The sequence below is a fragment of the Giraffa tippelskirchi genome, chromosome 7, assembly GCF_054371585.1.
Source record: "Giraffa tippelskirchi isolate mGirTip1 chromosome 7, T2T-mGirTip1v1.2.pri, whole genome shotgun sequence".
Classification (NCBI taxonomy): domain Eukaryota; kingdom Metazoa; phylum Chordata; class Mammalia; order Artiodactyla; family Giraffidae; genus Giraffa; species Giraffa tippelskirchi.
The window spans coordinates 133,129,385-133,151,365 of record NC_137281.1 but is presented as its reverse complement, the minus strand read 5'-3'; the positions used below and the strand labels follow the sequence as shown (position 1 = coordinate 133,151,365).

The window sequence follows — 21,981 nt, the reverse complement described above, 5'->3', positions numbered from 1 at the left end:
TCTCTCCTCTTTATGTCATGGCACAGTGAGTTTCTGGAGCGTGGAGCTACGCCACCCTTCATTCCTACGTTCAGTCAGCAGGTGCTGCTGACCTCTCTGATGAGCCTCAGGTAGGTACTGGGCTTTTATAGTTATAATGCCCACTTTCACAAGATGAAATCTTCCAGGGGAGCGAGACAAGCAAAGCAGCAATACTATAAAGCATAATCATAAGAAAGGAAAGTTGAAGGGTTTATGTGAGAACAGAAGAAGGGCACCCAATTCAGAATAAAAAGAAGAATGAGATAAGGGAATGGCTACTCACTCCAGTGTTCTTGCCTGGAGAATTCCATGGATGGGGGAGCCTGGCAGGCTACAATCCATGGGGTCACAAAGAGTCGGACATGACTGAGCAACTAACACACACACACACACACACACACGAATTACTCAGAGTGAATGGCCTGAGGAAGGAAAGAGAAAAAGGCAAGACAGCTAGAGGGAATAGCATGGGAAAGATTCTGAGGTGCGAGAGAGTACAGAATATCTATGGAACTAGGAGTCCCCACAGATTAGCTATTTGTATTCAGATTTACGTGACGAAGATTGTATCTTTGTCCAACTGGGTTTGGAAATATACAGCTGTAATCAAAACCAAGTCACAGGAAATGCTTGGAGGAAATGTGGTAGGAGTCCCCTCTGTTTGTATCTCATGCTGTGAAATGTGCGGCTCTGCACACAGGAAGGTGCTTGAAGGCTCAAGCAGCCTGGCGGTGGAATGATCGCCTTCCCCTCCCCCTTCAAGCTGAGCACAACTTAGATGCATTCTTCTCACTTTCCTTGAGTGATGACTTGGATCTCTGGCCTTAGGGAGCAGGCTGCACATTAAGGTTCTGTCGGTCTCAGGATGGCCAGGGCCCCTTCTGCCTGCCAAGGAGGGTTTCCTGCTCTGCCTATATCTGAAACAGTACTGACAGCAGTGACTGGAGTGAGAATAAGGTGACCCTCCGGCAGCACCTCTGTGGAAATCTAGAAGCAGAATCCTGGCTAGGTGGCAAAAGAAAGAGTGTACCCCTCATTTCATGGTATCTGGGAGCTCAGGCCAGCTGGCTGTCAGACAACCCCATGTAGGCAAAAGTAAAAGTAGATTCTCCTCTCTTTACGAGAACAATGGAATAGGGGCATAGCACATCTTCAGTCCTGCTGGCACCAGCTGCTAGCAGTGGCACCATGGGTGATGCCAGCCTAATGGGAAGTCTCCCTGGATTTGCTGGCTCCTAAGACTGAGCTGTGATTTGACCATAGGCAGCAGCAGGGACTAATGGGACTACTTTGTGGATCCCTGTAATGACCTTGAAGATTCCTAGAGGGACCATGTAAAGGAGGGTTTTTCTATGGCCAAGTAGGAAGAAAGGGACTTGGAGCCACTGCAGTTTGGGCACAAATGGGTTTGCATCCATTCTCACTAGCTGGGGAAGACTGAGATGGGAGTTATATCTGGAAGCCAGCACCAGCGTGGCTACACATAAACTCATGGAGGTTAGAGGTGCTGTGTGGTTGAATCCTCTGCAATACTTATCACATGTTGTCCACATGTAATGTAAAGAATTAAGTTTTATGAATATTTGACAGTTTAGTGACTGACTGTATATATTTCTGTTTGATCTTTCTCGAAGGAAAACCTCCAACCGTGAGGGCATGAGAATTATGGTGACACAGAATGAGGTATGCATACTGCTGGGAAAGCACTTGGAGTCCCTGGGGCATTAATTTCTCTTAAAGGTGTTTTGTTTTGTTTTGTTTTGTTTTTTGCACAAAAACTAAACATTTAAACTGATCCGGTAAGTAATTTAAAACATTTTATGTTAGAACAGGCATGGCTATAAGGACTAGTATGTGAAAAAAGCACATTGAAGCTATTCAGGCTGTATAAGTGGTCTGACTCTGTGCGACCCCATAGACGGCAGCCCACCAGGCTCCCCCATCCCTGGGATTCTCCAGGCAAGAACACTGGAGTGGGTTGCCATTTCCTTCTCCAATGCAGGAAAGTGTAAAGTGAAAGTGAAGACACTTAGTCGTGTCCAACTCTTAGCGACCCCGTGGACCACAGCCTGCCAGGCTCCTCTGTCCATGGGATTGTCCAGCAAGAGTACTGGAGTGGGTTGCCATTGCCTTCTCCTATCAAATGCTTACTATGTGCTAAATACTTTTAATGACTTATTTACGCTCCAGTTCTCCATATACACATACATTTTTTGAGATATATACTATCAGTGTGTCATTTGATCAATTTACCAGTGGGAAACTGATGTAACATCCTTATGATGTTGCATAAGAACTATTGGATGGAGCTGACTCCAACCCCTGCAAGTCTGGCTTCAAACTCCTCATTGAGCAATAGATGCTGACAGGCTCTGCTGCCCCCTGCTGGGGAAATAGGCTGTTGGTCCTAAAGCAAAGCCTTCAACTTTGGATGGCACCGTTGGAGTAGCTGGCAAGAAAACTTGGTCTTAATGGCATGCTTTATGTTGGCAATGTCCAGTGATCCCATTAGTGTTTTCTTGAGGAAAGTGTTCATGTAAGCAGTCAGAAGGTGGGTAGAAGAGGCAGAGGCAATAAGGAAACTGTTTGATGGGAAGCAAAGCAGGAAAACGAGGCAGGGGATGATGTGGTCAGAAGAGTCACCAGTGCCCCTGATCCTTAGGAGAGATGACGTGGTGGCTGAGTCCCTTGAAGCTCACACCTGCTCAGTCTGCAACTGTGAGCAATGTCATTTGCTTCTCTGATAGGCCTGGCCGGCCACCCCGATGTGTTTCCTGTGTTTTACCTCTCCGACAATCTTTCCATCAGCCTCCAGCAGGCGAGGTCCCCTGAGGCTCTCTTTCTTCTCAGTCTGGAAACCTGACACAATACTAGTTTGGTGTAGGTCCTTGGGCAAATCACTTCTTTCTGGGTCTCAGGTTTTTCTTCACTAAGGCAGTTGTGTTCTCAAGCCAGGCCAATACTGCCCCACAGAGGGCAGTTTGAATGTGAATATGGGAAGGGAATGAGGGCAGTCTGATTGTCACAAAGACTTGGGGTTTCTACTGGCATGTGGGGCTTCCCCAGGGGCTCACCAGGCAGGAGACTCGGGTTCACTCCCTGGGTTGGGAAGATCCCCTGGAGGAGGACATGGCAACCCACTCCAATATTCTTGCCTGGAGAATCCTGTGGACAGAGGAGGCTGGTGGGCTACAGTCCATAGGGTTGCAAAGAGTCAAACACAACTGAAGCGACTGAGTATGCACACACACTACTGGCATTCATCACCAGGAGCCAGCCATGCTACACATCCTGCTAGGCCATTAGTACCACTGCTGAGGAACCCTGCATGAGTCAGAGTCTGTGTGATTGTTTCTTCTTATAAAAATGCAGGTAAATCCACTTTAAGTTTTGAAGTTCAGTTAAATTGGCTTCTTTAGAGTTGAACGTTAAAACGTTCAAGGGAAGTGAAAAATAGTTCATGATTTATACAGAGCTTTCCAAACAGGCATTTAAATACTGGGTGATTTTCTAAAAGAAACAGCTTTGCTGTGACTGGAGGATTTCTGGCATGTTTCTAATGCCTTCGGGCTCTAAAGATCTAAAACCATGATCACATTAAACACAGATGTCCTGTGAGCCGGAAAGGGTTCTGTTGATAAAATTGTATGGCATACTTTTCTTGAGTTTCAGGGAAAAAAAGATTTTTTTTCTCAAGCCGTGGGTACCTGATTTTATTTGTTTGTTAGTGAGGACGGAAGGAATGTTTGGCAGAGTCAGACTGCAGCAGACTTCTTTAGGGCCCTTTCTGCACGGCCAGCTGCAGTTGTCTTTTTCAGTCCCCCGGATCATCTAAGAACCTATGACTTAATTTTTAGGCATACCTTATTGCCTATGTTGTTTTTGTCATATCTGCGTACCATGTGCATTATAATTAACTTAATACTTTTTATCAACTCGCTTTTTAAAACCTTGTTTGCACCCTAAGTAATTTCTGTGAAATGATGCTTTGATAAGTGATTTGTATTTTTCAAATATACTTTAAAATATATGCATAACTATTAAAATTTTTTTAAGTTCATCCATACATTACCTTAAATCATCTTGAATAAGTGTAACCATAGCCTATAACAAAAACAAAGACGATTTTTAGAAATCCAGATTCTATATAGAAAATAGAGGGATTAGAAGAGAATAAATAAACCCATATTTGTAAAATTGGTATGTGTAAGTTTGTGATAGAGTTGACTTAAGCATGAGTGTGAATGTGTGAGTTTGTGTGTGTGTGTGTGTCTGTGGGCGTGCAGTCGATGATATCTAATAGTCATCGTGGTCTGATGTGGCATTCTGGTGTTCACTTCCAAATACTATTTGTTTATTCGGCTGCATTGGTTCTTAGTTGTGGCCCACACCTTCATTGTGTCAGCAGGATCTTTTCAATGTGGCACATGGACTTTATGGTTGTGGCACAGGCTGAGTAGCTATGGCTCACCGGCTTAGTTGCTCCGTGGCATGTGGGATCTCCGTTCCCCGATCAGGGATCGAACTCAAGTCCCCTGCATTGCAAAGCAGATTCTTTACCACAGGCCCCAGGGGAGGCCCCCAAATACATCTTAATAAGTAATTGGTGAAATAGCCAGCGTCACCACGATGAATTACTATTGCTATAGCCAAAAGCAAAGACATTTGACATATGGGTTACTCTATTCCAGCTTATCTAGGGTGGGTATACAATTTCTTTTAGGCTTCTGGAAACCTTGGAAACAGATCCTGTGGCAGAGAGAAGGGAATAATTTTAATGCTTGGCCATGGAATTGAAGGTGAGGAAGGAGGGAAGTGAGAACATGAGAGGGACAAGGGCAAGTTAAACAGGATTAATAGGTTGTATTGCCAGTGAAGGTGAGTGCCAGAGGCCCTGCATTTCCTGGCTGACCTAAGAGTTCCCAGGAATGGAGACATGAAGTCCAAGTTCTTTTAAGTCTCACAGTCGAACTTGCATTTTATCCGCACACCCACATTGGAGTGGTTTGCATGTGGCCAGGGACCCCTCCACCAGATAAGTTAATGGAACTTAGACATTTCCTCTAGTCTTTCAAACACATGGGTTCCTTCATCAGCTAAGCCTTTTTCTTTATTACTGAATACAATAATAGTTTCACATGTATGGAGGACCCTCAATGTGTCAGAATTCTCCTTAACTCAAAAGGAAGGATTCTATTTACAGGAAACTAGTTATGGTTTTCCCAGTGGTCATGTATGGATGTGAGAGTTGGACTGTAAAGAAAGCTGAGCTCAAAGAATTGATGCTTTTGAACTGTGGTGTTAGAGAAGATTCTTGAGAGTCCCTTGGACTGCAAGGAGATCCAACTAGTCCGTCCTAAAGGAGATCAGTCCTGAATATTCATTGGAAGGACTGATGCTGAGGCTGAAACTCCAATATTTTGGCCACGTGATGCGAAGAGCTAACTCATTTGAAAAGACCCTGATGCTGGGAAAGATTGAGGGCAGGAGGAGAAGGGGACGACAGAGGATGAGATGGTTGGATGGCATCACTGACTCAATGGACATGGGTTTGGGTAAACTCTGGGAGTTGGTGATGGACAGGGAGGGCTGGAGTGCTGCAGTTCATGGGGTCTCAAAGAGTCGGACACGACTGAGTGACTGAACTGAACTGAGTGCCAGATCATTGTCATGTTGACACTGTCCATAGATTTTGTCGATTTATCTTGCCTTTTGCAAGGGCCAAGGGGTCAGGGATTCTCACCTGCTTTGCTGAAAATCTAAACATCAGGGCTTATTAGCACATAGAAGTCTCTTAATAAGCATCTGTTGAATGAATATATGAACCACAGGCTGTCCCAACTTCAGTGAAAAGCACTGCAAGGCAACTGAGAAGAAAATAAGAAAGCCTGGGTCCCAGACATTTATTGATGGAGAGGCTAGAAATCCATGAGGGGTGGGGTCAGGAGACTTTTCCATGGACTCTGCTACATAGGCCAGAGTGAACCCCATTATATACACCACCATCCCCTGTGGCCATTCTTGCAGCCCCTTTCAGAAACTTAGAACATTAGCCCAAGACTGCAGACACAGTGCCTTTGTTCTTGATCTGACAGTTCCCACTTATTTAGAGATATACTGATCTGATGTATGGGCTTCCCTGGTGGCTCAGCCCTAAAGAATCCGCCTGCAATGCAGGAGACGCAGGAGACATGGGTTCGATCCCTGGGTCGGGAAGATTCCCTTGAGGAGGGTATGGCAACCCACTCCAGTATTCTTGCCTGGAGAATCCCATGGAGAGGAGCCTGGCAGGCTACAGTGCACAGGGCCGCATAGAGTCGGACACAACTGAAGCGACTTAGCATGTCCGTCTGATGTATACAGTTTGTCTGGCCTTCAATCTTCAATGGTCTTTGCAGTTTGAAAATTATAGCAGTAACTGGCTATTCAGTCCTCAGACTCCCAAATGCCCTCACTTTTGGCCCAGGCCCAGCCACAGCTTGGAAGCCTAACACCCTTACCCTGTCTTTCAGGAAGCTTACCAACGGCTAGCGCTGTCCAATTTTTATTTTATTATTTTAGTTAAGGTAATTTTTTAAACGTTATCTCTAAGAGCGACAACCTTTCTAGCTTTGTAAGATTTTTCCCCATCCAAAAAAATGTCCAAATCACATAAAAAAGACATTTGACAGATATCCAAATGTGGTGTATGGCTGGTTGATTAAGGGTTTAGAAAATAGAGGTAACACATGGAAATCACGACTAGGGCCCATATCCCACAAAATTAACCCGCAGACGTGGGTCAGCGTCATCCTTTGTGTGTGCGTGCCGGCCACTTCACTAGCCACACGCGGGGCTTTTGAAGATTGACGACGGGAAAGCAAGTCTTATCTCATCCGCGCACGCCTACTGGGCGCTGGGCGTGCGGGCGGGATAAATGCCAGCGGGGCGGTTAACAAGCCCAGCGGAGCGGGCGGGGCGGGGTCCACGCCCTCCCGGAGCGCCCCCTGGAGCGGGGTGCGGCAGGTGCGGGGCCAGCGGAGACGCCCAGAGCCCCGCCTGCCGGCCCGGGGGTTAGACGAGCGGCGTCCGGGTCGGCGCGGGGCCGGGGCGGGCGCGGGCAGGCGGTGTGAATCCCGCACTCCCGGGGCCTGGCGGGCGGGCGGCCTCCTCCTAGTCCTCCAGCCGGGCGGGCATCTGCACCCAGGCCCGCCGCCTCCCTCGCGCTCCCCGAGCGCCCAGAGGCCGTCAGGGGGATTTGTCAGTGCGCCCTATATAGCTGCAGACAGCTGCCATCTGTTATGTTTAGTAACAAGCCCGCGCCGCTCCCCCTTCCCGGTGAATAAGCCTGCCTCGGTCTTTAAGCCAGGAAGTTCTTTTTTAACGACTCCCACTCCCTCTCAAGAGCAGGCTTTGCCTGTACGCAGCCGCTGCGTCTGCAGCGCCGAATCCTCCTTTCTCCCCACCTTCCGGCTCAGCGGCAGGAGGCCAGATTCATTGCGAGCCTGGGCCTACCAGCAGGTGCTTCAGTGAAAAGGCTGAGAAGGCGCCTCTGTCCACGGGTTCAGTGAAGAGAAAAATCTGGGATGTGTGCACAATTTTAATGCATCACATTTCAGTTCTGCAAATGCGAAGTGTAAATTGGGCTAGAATATGATTGTGAATCAGCCCAGACGTCATGATTAATTTATCACCGTGCTCCAGATACATCAGCTAAAATAATATGGATTCAAAGTAAGGGTTCCTCCTGCCTTTGTGCCTGCTGATGAACTCTAAAGAATACATCACTAGAGAAATAAAGGAACTGAGATGCCAGTCTCTTCTTGTGTTGGCAAAGCATGAATGTAATTAAACATTTTCTTCCAGATTTCTTCCACCATTTGAAACTGAATTGTCCCCCTGACACTTTACATCAGCCTGTGCTCCACTCTCCTTGAGCGCCTAATAAACACTGAAGTGAAGATGAGCTTTTTCATCTTTCAGGCAACATTTGAGATGCCTAAAGTTTTGGTTCCCCAACTGACAGATTGTTGGAATTTTCTAGGGCATCGCCACTCAAAGTGTAGTCCAGGAAGCAACTGCACAACATCACTTGCAAGATCATTAGAAATGCAGATTCTCAGGCCCTAGCACAGACCTATGGAAAGGGAAACTAAATTTTTAGCAAGACCTCCACATTGAAGTTTGAGGTGTTCTTTTTTAATACCACAGATACCTTTGCTCAAACATCCACATGTGTTTAGTAAGCAGCCAAGGTGATTCCTATAAGTTGAGTAGTTAAGATTTGAAGATCACTGGTCTCTAAAGTCTAAGGTTCAGGTGATTTTTATGTTCGTGACATCAGCCAAACTTTTAAATCAATAGAACTGTCTTTAAAAGCTTGGTACAAGTGAGTTCATCTGTTTGGTCAATGTGAATGACAGAAACAAGAAGGTTTATGAATTATTTGGTCAAATAACAATGCATGTATTGCTCCATTAGGGAAGCTCAAAATGAGGAAGGTGGATTTTCTTTTAGTATAACTGGCTCATTCACTCCCAGACTGAGTGTAGGCATGAGAAAAATCTTTTGCTTGGCCATTAAAGCTGCTCCCTTCCCCACCCCTCATTCAAATGGTCTGACTTTATTTATAACAGTACCTTTCATTCAGATGGACACAAAAGTCCTTTATGCTGATGCTCAGCACTTTTAGGGGTGTGCTAGAGGACTAGGTTTAGTTCTGAACTTCACAATAAAAGAGGGATGTGGAGACCTTGGCAGAGGTTCAGAAGAAATTCCTAAAGGTTATTTTTAAAATTCAGTGAATCTTCAAATTGTGCAGCATTAATTAGAAAAAGGTCATCTGTTCATTGACATAAACAATGTGAAATGAGTCTTCACTGCAGCCCGAGAGATTTTCGGTTTCAGAGAAATAAATATTATAGAAATGCCTACAGAAAAGAATGTCTCTGGAGCACAAGTTCTCCACCTTGGTTACACATTGCAGTCACCTGGGGAGGTTTTAAAAATCCCAGTGCCAATTATGCTGGGATCGTTGTGGGCGGGACCCAGGCAGCAGTATTTTTTAAAGCTGCCCAGGTGATTCTGATGTGCAGCTGAGAATGAGAACAGTGCTTCCTTCTCCAACTGTAGTGTGCGTTGGCACCACCTGGGGACTTCATTAAACTGCAGATTCTGATTCAATAGGTCTGGGGTGCATGCTAAGTCACTTTACTCATGTCAGACTCTTTGCAACACTATGGACTGTAGTCCATGGGATTCCCTAAGCAAGAATAATGGAGTGAATTACCATGCCCTCCTCCAGGGGATCTTCCCTACCTAGGGATGGAACCTGAGTCTTCTGTGTCTCTTGCATTGGCCACTCATGCCACCTGGGAAGCCCCTAGGTCTGGGGTGAGCCCAGGGCTTCTACAATTCCATCAAGTACTCAGGTAATGTCCAAGCTTGGTCCCTGTGCCAGGCTTTGAGAAGCAAGAGGCTAGAGGCCTTTGAAACTAGACCACACTCTCTCCCAGGAAAAGTCCATAATCTTATCTTTAGACCATCTCAGGGTCCCTGTGGTTTTATGGTATTTGTCGACATGCAAAAGCAATAACTTCAAGTGTCATATAAACTGATAAAAAGAAAACCGTATCAAGAACACTGCTTTCGGCTTAAGAAAAGAAAGTGAAAGTGATGTCGCTCAGTCGTGTCCCACTCTTTGTGACCCCATGGACTGTAGCCTACCGGGCTCCTCTGTCCATGAGATTTTCCAGGCAAGAGTACTGGAGTGGGCTGCCATTTCCTTCTCCATGGGATCTTTCCGATCCAGGGATCGAACCCGGGTCTCCTGCATTGCAGACAGACGCTTTACTGTCTGAGCCACCAGGGAGCAGGAGACACGGGTTCGATCCCTGGTCCTGGAAGATCCCACATGCTGAAGAGCAACTAAGCCCATGCGCCACAACTATTGACTTTGTGCTCTAGAGCTTGGGAGCAACTACAACTAGAGTAGTCCCCACTCACCACAACTAGAGAAAAGCCTGTGCAGCACCGAAGACCCAGCACAGCCAAAAAAAAAAAAGAACACTGCTTTGGATGAAAATCTTTAACAATGATCAGTATCTCCTTGAATGGAAAAGTAGCAACAGAACTTAAAGGACAGAAATGTTCCTGGTTTTCCCAAACAGCATGAGCATCCCTCTTCTCGTGTTACGATTTCCTCAAGATGCCTTTCGTGGTAGCAGAGTTGTCATAATGGTATCTGGCCAAGTACAGGGGCAGCTAAGGGACTGGCCTTGCTGTTATCTGTGCTGGTGAGCTCTAGTCCAAAGTGGAGCCAGCCCAGAACCTAGAGGCTTCTCTGGGTGTAGGAGAACCAGCCACTTTGTCAAGAGATCCTATTCAGGTGTCAACATGATGGGGCAAGCAAGTAAAGCAAAATTTAAAGATGTAAATACGTCTAAGTGATATTAAGAGCTAACCTAAATGGCAGGGCTTTACGTGTTCTATCTCATTTAGTCCTCTCAATAACCTTATGGACTGTTTACTATTATCATCCCTATTTACAAGTAAGACAACAGAGCTTGGAGCAGAGGAGACACTTGCCTGAGGTCACATGACTCAAAAACAGCAGAGGCAATATTGGAACCACTCCTGCTTGACTCCAGAACCCCACCCTGAGTTCATCCAGGTGATAACAGATCTAGCCTGCTGTTTGGAACTTTCTACGGATATTTCTGTCGCTAGAAGCAACGTGCTCATGTTTTCCCTAGGCTGTGGACTAAATATTTTTTAAAAACAGCCTTTTAATTTTTTAATTAGCCTGGTTTCCCAAAGATAAAGCTCTTTAAAGGTCAGATGTTAACTTAATCCTCTTTGGGTTATCACTGAAAAAGATCAGCAGAATTGACCTTGACAAAAACCGCCTCAGAGGCCTGGGGACAGACAGGCTCTTCGATATCAGTGAACACAGACAACTGCTGTTATGGGAAGGGGCATTTTCTTTGCCTTTGATAGCAGGCGGATTTGTTTTTCTTGACAAGACCCTGAGTAAAGACTTAATATCCATCTTCAATGTGAATTGAATCGTGTCCTACTGACATTTGATCCGCAGCCCTGGGGAACACCAGGCTGGCCGCTGAGGGGCTGCGTTAGGCCGACTCAATGACCACAAGAGGAAGCAGAGCGTGACAGGAGCTGAATCCTGTTGCCGGAAAGAGTGGGCTCGCCACACGCTCACTGGCCACCTCCACCGCAGAGCCGCACCAAGGACACAAGTCAGGAAAGGCCCCCAGTGCAGATGACACTTCCCTAAGCACAGTTAGAGTTTCCAAGATGTCATACGAAAATGCAGATTTTGCCTGAGAACACAAATCTGCCAGCTTTGAGTCAGCATGGTAGCAAACAACTTAATGTTGATGTGTGATCAACAAAGCAAAGTATCACTGTCCTGGGCCTGTCTAGAATAAAGATGGGTGTCTGCTGACTCTCCCCACCGCCTGCCACCTCCCTGTGGGGCTGAAACAGGAACAGCGATGACTATCATCAGCTGAGTGGATTCGAGGTCCCAGCCGGGCTGGTCTTTCCCCGGAATTTTAAAAACTAGAAGTGAGAAAGGAATCTCTGCCCTCCCAGTGGCAATGGAGGAGTGATTGAGGCTTAGGAGCTGTCAGCAGCCCTTTTGCCTCCCACAGGAGAAACCTGGTCTGCCCAGCACAGAGGATCAGAAAGGCCAGGGAGAGAGAGGTAGGAAGAGTGCTCGGGTGTTCCTGCAGGCCATGCGTTCCTGACCAGCCACAGTGTAATTGTGTGGCCACAGTTGCCCAATCTAGTTTGAAGTTTCTATCACTTGCCACCGAGAAAGTCCTGACTCATGCAGGCGAAGTGTGTGAAACGTGATATTAGCCTTCCTCTTCATTTTCAGCGTCCTCTCCTCTAAAGCGGACAAGTAGTACCTTTCTGCAAGGGATAGTGTTTGTTTCTTTCCCATTCCGAAACGAGCTGGCTGATAGCTCTTTCCTAGAGGAGGTATCCCTCAGCTTTCTGCCATATGGCTTTAAGAAAAGGGAGAATTTCAAAATTTCTCTTTCAGGGAAAATCCATATGTATTTTTTAAAGAGTGGGAAAAGGAATGTTTTTCAACTGAATAAGCTGATGAGCGCAGGTACTTTAGGAGAGAACCAATCTTCCAGCGGTTGCTGCCATGACATCAGTGTTGACCCTTGAGGTTTAGTCATGGAGAGGGATGGGCATTTATGGAATGTACCTGACAATGTGTGAGATGTATTTTACAAAATACCCTTTTTCACTAATCCTCACAATCACAAGTAAGAACTGCTAGTCCATTTTGTAACATAGCTGAGAACTATTATGATTTTAACTATTTTCTAATCTTTTATCCATATCTTTTCTCTCACCATTCAAATATCCATGGGAACTTTCTAAATGCCCTCCCTTAGGTGGGAGCAATATCCTAGAAGAAAGAAGGAAATTCTTGGTATTTGAGTTCAAAGATAAATTTTTTTTTTTAAATCTAGTGCAGATTTATCTGACTTTCAAATGTAAGAGCCAGGTACTTGAATAGTGTTTCGTTTCAATTCTAAAAGCTTGATTCTAAATACTAAAGGCCAAAAACAAGAGGACCTAGAGTCTAGACTTTATTAACTTTGGCTCAGCAAGTTACAGCTTGTAGGGGTGAAGCTTTTGTAAATAAAGTTTTATTGGAACGCAGTCACTCCCATTTGTTGCTGTATTATCTGTAGCTACTTTTGCACTAGAACAGCAGAGGTGGATGGTTGCAACAGAGACTGTATGGACTGTTAAGCCTAAAATATTTACTATCTGACTCTTATCTCACATAACCCTGCTCACCTGATTGACCTTCCCTCTTTTTTTTTTTGAAGTAATTTTTCATATTTATTTGTGGCTGCTCTGGGTCTTCATTGCTTTACGCAGGCTTTCTCTGCCTGTGGCAAGTGGGGGCTACTCTTCCTTGTGGAGCACAGGTAGTTGTGTCTCATGGGCTCTAGAGCGCGGGCTCAACAGTTGTGGCACATGGGCTTCGTAGCTCCTCGGGATGTGGAATCTTCCTGGACCAGGGATCGAACCCGTGTCCCCTACACTGGCAGGTGGATTCCCATCTACTGTGCCACCAGGGAGGTCCCCAGACTTCCCTCTTAATTATAGAGCTTAATCAGTAATTGCCTGTGTGTTTGCCCTCTTCCCAGCTAGTGATTGTTCTAATCCTCAGACCAGAAAGTTTCTACCATGCTGGGCTATCAAAGGCAAATATTTGCCCTAGGGAGGACAGTTATCACAGGTTGCAGTGAGGAACATGTTCCTCTGCTGGTTTCCCTGGAAACTGATGAGACAACTTGATATGAATTCCTGTATAAATGGTAACCTCCTTCTCCACTACCCTCTCCTCCCTGGGATGCCATGTCCTGCCTGCTGTCTGCCACATTCCGTTGGTGTCATTCCAGGACTTTGTAAGAGTCCCTGTTCAATAAACCATTGATGTCTCTGTTGTTGTCTCCAGGCACTTTCTTCACTCTCTTGGCTGGGCGATTACAAGGCTTACAGATCCGCAAGGCATGGCCCAACACTGTGTAATGGAAATATTCTATGTCTGCACTGTCCAGCATGGTTGCTACTCACCATGTGCTCTTAAACTACAGCCATGCAACTGAAGAACTGAACTTCTAATTTTATTTCACCTTTATTCAAGTTGTAATTTAAATAGCAACCATACAGCTCTAAGATTAAATTATTTCCAGGTATCAAATGTACTCAGTTCAGTTTCATTTCTAAGTCATGTCCGACTCTTTCCAACCCCATGGACTGGAGCACACCAGGCTTCCCTGTCCTTCACCATCTCCCAGAGCTTGCTCAAACTCATGTCCATCAAGTCGGTGATGCCATAGAACTATCTCATCCTCTGTTGTCCCCTTCTCCTCCTGCCTTCAATCTTTCCCAACATCAGGGTCTTTTCCAATGAGTCAGTTCTTTGCATCAGGTGGCCAAAGTATTGGAGTTTCAGCTTCAGTGTCAGTCCTTCCAATGAATATTCAGGACTGATTTTCTTTAGGATGGACTGGTTTGATCTCCTTGCAGTACAAGGGACCCTTAAGAGTCTTCTCCAGCACCACAGCTCAAAAGCATCAATTCTTCGGTGCTCAGCTTTCCTTATAGTCCAATTCTCACATCCATACCTGACTACTGGAAAAACCATAGCTTTGACTTGGTTGGTTGGTTTAGTAGCTAAGTTGTGTCTGACTCTTGCGGACCCCATGGATGGTAGCCTGCCAGGCTTCTCTGTCCATGGGATTCTCCAGGCAAGAATACTGGAATGGGTTGCCATTTCCTCCTCCAGGGGATCTTCCCAACCCAGGAATCAAACTTGGTTCTCCTGCATTGCAGGCAGATTCTTTACCAACTGAACTTTGACTAGATGGAAATTTGTTGGCAAAGTAATGTCTCTGTTTTTTAATATGCTGCCTAGATTGGTCATAACTTTTCTTCCAAGGAGCAAGTGTCTTTTAATTTCATGGCTGCAGTCACCATCTGCAGTGATTTTGGAGCCCAAGAAAATAAAGTCTGTCATTGTTTCCATTGTTTCTCCATCTATTTGCCATGAAGTGATGGGACCAGATGCCATGATCTTAGTTTTCTGAATGTTGAGTTTTAAGGCAACCTTTTCACTCTCCTCTTTCACTTTCATCAAAAGGCTCTTGGCTCTTTAGTTCTTCACTTTCTGCCATATAGGTTGTGTCATCTGCATATCTGAGGTTTTTGATATTTCTCCCAGAAATCTTGATTCCAGCTTGTGCTTCATCCAGCCCGGCATTTTCCATGATGTACTCTGCATAGAAGTTAAACAAGCAGGGTGAGAGTATACAGTCTTGATGTACTCCTTTCCCAATTTTGAGCCAGTCCGTTTGTTCCATGTTCTGTTCTAACTGTTGCTTCTTATCCTGCAAACAGGTTTCTCAGACAGGTAGGTGGTCTGGTATTCCCATCTCTTTCACAATTTTCCACAGTTTGTTGTGATCCATACAGTCAAAGCCTTTGGCGTAGTCAATAAAGCAGAAGTAGATGTTTTTCTGGAACTCTCTTGCCTTTCCTGTGATCCAATGGATGTTGGAAATTTGATCTCTGGTTCCTCTGCCTTTTCTAAATCCAGCATGAACATCTGGAAGTTCACGGTTCATGTACTATTGAAGCCTTGCTTGGAGAATTTTGAGCATTACTTTGCTAGGGTGTGTGATGAATGCAATTGTGTGGTAGTTTGAACATTCTCTGACATTGCCTTTCTTTGGGATTGAAATGAAGACTGACCTTTTCCAGTCCTGTGGCCACTGCTGAGTTTTCCAAATTTGCTGGCTTATTAAATGCAGCACTTTCACAGCATCATCTTTTAGGATTTGAAATAGTTTAACTGGAATGCCATCACCTCCACTAGCTTTGTTCATAGTGATGCTTCTAAGGCCCACTTGACTTTGCATTCCAGGATGTCTGGCTCTAGGTGAGTGATCACAATACCATCGTGGTTATCTGAGTCATGAAGATCTCTTTTGTATAGTTCTTTCGTGTATTCTTGTCATCCCTTCTTAATATCTTCTGCTTCTGTTAGGTCCATACATTTTCTGTCCTTTATTGTGCCCATCTTTGCATGAAATGTTCCCTTGGTATCTTGAATTCTCTTGAAGAGATCTCTAGTCTTTCCCATTCTATTGTTTTCCTCTATTTCTTTGCATTGATCACTGAGGAAGGCTTTCTTATCTCTCCTTGCTATTCTTCGGAACTCTGCATTCAGATGGGTATATCTTTCCTTTTCTCCTTTGCCTTTAGCTTCTCTTCTTTTTTCAGCTATTTGTGAGTACATTTGTAAGCTATTTATAAGTGGTATTAGTACAGTATCAAATGTACTAATACCACTTTAAAATTGAAAGTAATAACTGAGGAAGCCCAGTTTGAGGGGTCATGGACATGGTGACCTCTGTTTTCTAGTCCCTTCCATCTTATCTCTGGAGTAAATTCCTGGAGTGTTCCTGGCAGATTCTCCCATATAATGCAGATCAGAGAACCCAAATGAAGAAGCAGAACACAGATTGTTTGACATGAGGATGCCCCAAGAGCTTTTATTTTGATCCTCACAGGCCATCTGGTGCTAATGTGGGAAGATGGACAAAGATCTGAGATGAGGAAACACACAGATCATAAAAAAATCCAAAGTAAGGAGAGCATGGTTGGGGTGGGCGGTGATGTAACTTCCCCAGCTGCCCGGCTTCCCACTCCGCAGCACTGGCAGACGCATCCTGGGCAGCCTCCCACACCCAGCCGTGCTTGCCCGCCCTCATCCCTCCGCCCTCCCTGTAATTAGTGACACCAGGTGCACGGCTTCCACTCACCTCCTGTGACTTTATCATTCACGGAGCTGTGAGCGGTAATTTGCCAACCTCCTTGGAAGCTTCTTTTTAAAAGCAGGATACGCTGGGTGTAATGTTACATCACTAGGAATCCTGAGACAATAGAAAAGGAAATGGAATTTACCCAGGGAACAAAGAAGTCTGCAGCTCACTTTTCTTTAGCCCTAGATAACCCTGTGGGATTGACTGTGGGGCTTTGGGGTACAAAAGCTATGCCCAGAACAGGGAAGTGTCTTGTTGCAGGAGAAGTTTCTGGGGTCAGAAGCCCCAAGTGGGGGATTTGCTCCGGTGTCAAACTGAGATTAAGGCAAGGAAAGAAAAGGTTGTGGTTCGTGCACTCAGCAGATTGCCCGTGTGGACCACAGAGCAGTTAGGAACCTGGATTTGTAGGCAGACTTTCTGGGTTCATTCCCTGGCTCAACAAGTTGGTGAGCACAGGTCAGTCTCCCTCTCTAAACCTCAGATTTTCGTCTGAGCAGTAGGACGATTACTATGCCTATAGTTCCATAGTGTTAGTCGCTCAGTTACGTCCGACTCTTTGCGACCCCATGGACTGTACCCCACCAGACTCCTCTGTCCATGGAACTCTCCAGGCAAGAATACTGGAGTGGGTTGCCATGCTCTTCTCCAAGGGATCTTCCCAACCTAGGGATCGAACCTGGGTTTCCTGCATTGCAGGTGGTTTCTTTACCATCTGAGCCACTAGGGAAGCCTATGTGATGGTATTATTTTGAGGATTGAAGTGAGATGCTGTACAGGAGGTTCTCAGGGTAAGTCCTGGCTCAGAGCAGGCGCACAGTGTTGATCGTGAGGTGGTGTTTCTCTGATGGGCTTTGCCTGGCCCTGAGTGAAGTGGTTGTGGAAGAGCATAGCTGTGTTCTTTGGGGAATAGCCTTCTAAACCTGTCACATTGCCTCTTGAAGAGGAAATGTTGCATCTGAAGTTGGTTTTATGCATCTCTTGCTTCTAGTGGCCTCCATACAAGTCTCTTTCCTTAGGAAGATGGGCTGACAAAGACTATTCCCTCCTTCCACGCCTTCACATGTTACAGGGCTGAGATGTTGAGGTACAAACCCCAGGGTCCCTGGCAGGGTCTCTGGTCTTTTCAAGAGTAGTGCATTTTCTAAGGAGCCCATTCTGGAGGATTCAACAATCTGATTTTATTCATTTTTTGAAGTATAGTTGATTTACAATATCAGTTTCAGGTGTACAGCACAATGATTCAGTATTTTTACAGCTTTCACTCAATTAAAAATTATTGCAAGATAAAGGTTCTAATTCCCTGTGCTAGACAATATGTCCTGTTGCTTATCCTCCTCACACAGAGTAGTTTGGACCTTTTACTCCCGGGCCCCTAGTTTGCTGTTCCCCTTTCCCTCTCCACTTTGGTCACCATGAGTTTGTTTTCTGTGTCTGTGGATCTTCCCAATCCTATTTGAGAAGTCAGGTTTCCCTTGCACCCATCCCTACCTGCCCCTCTGTGGCCTACGTTACCTCTGAGGAGTTTGTAGGAATACTAGTTTCCTAGCCATGTTCCTGTCTCTGAGAGAGACATAGGAAGGGTTTAGCCGGTCAGGGACTAGGGAGTGAAGTGGCGGAGGTGGTGCGGATCTCTAGGAAGGAGAGGACGTGAGGAAACATCAGACACCTGCCCTCAGATGAAAAGCGCAACGATGAACCACAACCCATCTTCCCTAACTAGCCAGTGAGAATTCACCTAAGCCCCTGGCAACAGGTGAAAACACCACCTACCCTCCACACTTAAAAAATAGCAATCATGGTTTACACATTAGAAATTAGGCCAGACTTAGTCATACAGATACAACTCATTTACGGCCCTTGAAAAGCGCCCCAGCCAGAGGAACAGCCATGTGGACAGCCTTTGCCTTTCCCCTTGCTCCTGGCTCCACCCCAGCAAGACCATGGTGATGGCTTTTGTGCTCCTAAAGGCCAAGAGCCTGCCAGAATATATCTCAAAGGTGATTTTTCAAAAGTCATGCTTAGGTGGTATTCTTGAGTTTTTGTGGTGAAAAGATTACTTGGCCAATTTGACCAAAGACCCAAATAGACTTTATGTGACATAAACTAATCCTTGCTATTCAACTTGACTCACCTTGACCTGGGAAGCATACGTCTGAGGCCGAGGCCTCACCCTGCCTGCCATGCGGTAGGTGAGAGCACCCACATAAACCTTATTCTGGCCACAGGGACCACGAAGCTGGCTGCCAGGGCTGGGGGCACCCAGGAAAACAGCCACGTGCTGTTCAGGAGGATCCTCCAGCTAACCACTGTGGCTTATGGCTTTGGAGAAGTTGAAGGTGTTACAAAGAACACAGCAGAAGTTCATCTGAATCCACACATTCCAAGACAAACATTCCAAGACAAACATTGGAGCTGCGCCCATGAAGGGGTGGTGTCAAGCTGACCTGCTGACAAGCCAGGGAGGGTGAGGGGATTGGAAAGCTGAGAGCAGCCAATGCTTTCCCAAGTCCCAGGTGAGACTCCGACTAGCCCAGTCCCAGCACTCACCTGGGTGGGCAGCCCTCAGGGAAAGGTTAGCAGTTGTTTGAACACAGAGACATTACCTCTGGGCGCTGCCCCTGTGGGTGCTGCTCCTGCAGGCACTGCCCCTGCCCTTCTTGCTCCCATTTGCTAAAGCAGCTGCGCATCCACAGGCTGGCTGTGCCCGCTCCCCAACCTTCTGGTCCAGCAAAACTGGGTGGGCCGTAAGACCATGCCTGGGAGGCACCGGTATAGAGCTTTATCTGCTGCTTCCATAGTGACAGCTATTGCTTACTGAGCTCATTAGGGAGGAGGCCCTGAGTTAAGCAGTTGATCTGCATGCTTTACTGAGGGCAGAACCAACACTCACCGTCAGTGGACTCTGTCACTCTTCACTCCCCTCCTCTTCATAACCGTGTAAGGCATGAATTACCATTGTTGCTGTTCAGTCCGACTCTTTGCGATCCCACGGACTGCAGCACGCCAAGCTTCCCTGTCCATCACCAGCTCCCAGAGCCTACTCAAACTCATGTCCATCGCGTCAGTGATGCCATCCAACCACCTCATCCTGTCACCCCCTTCTCCTCCTGCCTTTAATCTTTCCCAGCATCAGGGTCTTTTCTAATAAGTCAGCTCTTCGAATCAGGTGACCAAAGCTTTAGTTTCGGCAACAGTCCTTCCAATTAATATTTAAAGTTGATTTCTACTTGTCAATGTCAGGAATCAAGTCTTTTCCACACCTTTGTCTCCTACACAGATTAGCTCAAGGGCTTGCTTATACTGTTGAAAATGTTAAGTAAAACCCTTCACTAACATGCTGGCTGTGATCTGAGTCCCTGCTATACTTGAAGATGACCTTGACTTACCCACGTGACCTTGCCACCCTAGGTCAGAGGTTGGCACCTGAATCTAAGGCAGCTATCCCACAGCCCAACAAGACTCTTGAAAATGGATGTTGACAGTCAATCAGAGTCTCTCTCTTTGGATTACTGGTCTGTGGAGGGAGTTCATCATTTGGTAGCAGCAAAGGTGTAGAAACAAGTAGAATCACCAGTGTGGTGGGGCCTTGAAAGCAAACAGCAACGGCTGCTCATGAGCAGGAAGCTGGAGCTCTTCTCTCCTCGAATGGTGTCACCTTTATTTGTCTACCTAAAATGACGTGCTACATATAGGAACACGTTTACTCTTCTGTGACCATCATCCAAATGTCTTAAGAGTTTTGGAACACAAACTAAAATGAAAACCAGCTGAACAGATAGTCTCTTAGCTGAGCCCATCGTTTTGAAATTGGAGACAAAGCCAAACACTCCACTGCCTGCACCTTTCGGTCTCCCTTCCCTACCTTACCCAATTCCATGGCCTCATATCGCTGACTGGAATGGGATCTCTGGCCACGCAGGGCACTATTCCTCAACCATAGGCACTGCTTTACTCTCCAGAGGGACTGCGGGTCAAGAAATCAAGCTCTTTGGATAAGTTGTGACTGGCTAGGGAGGAGCATTCCCAGGTTCCAGCAGATTCGGCATGGGGTCTACTGTCTCCCTATCGTGCCAAACAGTGACACCTTCTAATGTATAAATGTGCTTTGTCACTTCCTAGGTATTTAATTGTTTTCCAAATATGCAACTCCCCTTGTGAAAACACCAAAATCACAACTGACTGGTAAACAACCATTGACAAAGGACAAACAAAAACCACAGAATCTACCAAAAAAGATACTCTACATGCAAATACAAAGAAGAAGCCACAATGAGATGCTAGGAGGGGCACTTTTGTGATATAACAAAATCCCATACCCACCAGGTGGGCGACCCACAAACCAGAAAATAACTATATTACAGGAATTCTCTCACAGGAGTGCGAGTTCTGAGCTGCACGCACATCAGGCTCCCCAGCCTGGGGATCTGGTATTTGGGAGAAGGAGCCCCAAGAGCATTTGGCTTTGAAGGCCAGCAGGGTTTGAGTGCAGGAGCTCCCCAGGACTGAGGGAGACAGGGACTCCGCTCTTGGAGGGTGCACAAGGTTTCATGTTCACTGGGACCCAGGGCAAAGCAGTGATTTCATAGGAGCCGGGGCCAGACCTACCTATGTGTCTTGCAGGGTCTCCTAGGGAGGTGGGGGTCAACTGTGGCTCACAGTAGGGGCAAGGACACTGGTGCCAGGGGCCCCAGGGAATGTTCACCAGCTGGAACTCTCCCAGAGGTCACCTTTTTGGCACTGAGTCTTGGCCCCACCCAACAGCCTGCCCATTTATGATAAAAACTCTCCAAAAAGTGGGCATAGAGAGAACCTACTTCACCATAATAAAGGCCATGTATGACAAACCCACGGGATTCCCCAGTGGCTCAGTGGTAAAGAATCTGCCTGCCAAGCAGGAAACGATCTCTGGGTTGAGAAGATTCCCTGGAGGAGGGCATGACAACCCACTCCAGTATTCTTGCCTAGAGAATTCCACGGACAGAGGAGCCTGGCGAAATATAGTCCATAGGGTCACAAAGAGTTAGGCACGACTGAAGCAACTTAGCATGCGTGCATGACAAACTCACAGCTAGGATCATACTCAGTGGTGAAAAGCTGAAAGCATTTCCTCTGAGATCAAGAACAAGGATGTACATTCTCACCACTTTTATTCAGCATGGTTTTGGAAGTCCAAATCCATGGAGTATGTGGCCATTATTATGTTGGGTTAGGTTCCCTCTGTGCCCACTTTCTGGAGAGTTTTTTTTTTTAATCATAAATGGATGTTGAATTTTGTAAAAAACGTTTTATGCACCTATTGAAATTATCTGCAGAAGGGAATGATTCCCCACTCCAGTATTCTGCCTCGAAAATCCCATGGACAGAGGAGCCTGGTGGGCTACACTGCATGAGGTCACAAAGAGTTGGACATGACTGAGCAACTAACATATATATATATTGAAATGATCATGGGTTTTATCCAATTTGTTAATGTGGTGTATCTCATTTTGTAGATATTGAAAAATTCTTGCATCCCTGGAATAAATCCCACTTGACAATGGTGTGTGATCCCTTTAAGGTATTGTTAGGTTTGGTTTGTTAATGTTCTGTT

General features: G+C 46.0%; 1 protein-coding gene and 1 long non-coding RNA gene across 9 annotated transcripts in view; one reads left to right on the top strand and one right to left on the bottom strand.

Moving 5' to 3' along the window:
- LOC145513432 (uncharacterized) overlaps positions 1-20,513 on the top strand; it is a 78,235-nt gene extending 57,722 nt beyond the window's left edge. Inside the window, exons 3-5 of the long non-coding RNA XR_014059390.1 lie at positions 1,656-1,704; positions 18,617-18,904; positions 19,669-20,513. This is a non-coding gene — a long non-coding RNA (uncharacterized LOC145513432). The remainder of the gene's footprint in view (positions 1-1,655; positions 1,705-18,616; positions 18,905-19,668) is intronic.
- The window catches only part of PPM1A (protein phosphatase, Mg2+/Mn2+ dependent 1A), a 102,367-nt gene that overhangs the window by 14,381 nt on the left and 66,005 nt on the right, over positions 1-21,981 (bottom strand). For 3 of the 8 annotated variants that reach the window (XR_014059383.1, XR_014059381.1, XR_014059387.1), the window contains 2 exons: positions 16,392-16,502; positions 4,094-4,125 (listed from right to left, as the gene is read on the bottom strand). The gene's annotated coding sequence lies outside the window, so the exon portion shown is untranslated. Of the gene's footprint in view, positions 1-4,093; positions 4,126-16,094; positions 16,176-16,391; positions 16,503-21,981 lie in introns of those variants that run through there. The other 5 variants (XR_014059380.1, XR_014059386.1, XR_014059384.1 and 2 more) reach the window with 2 other exon arrangements.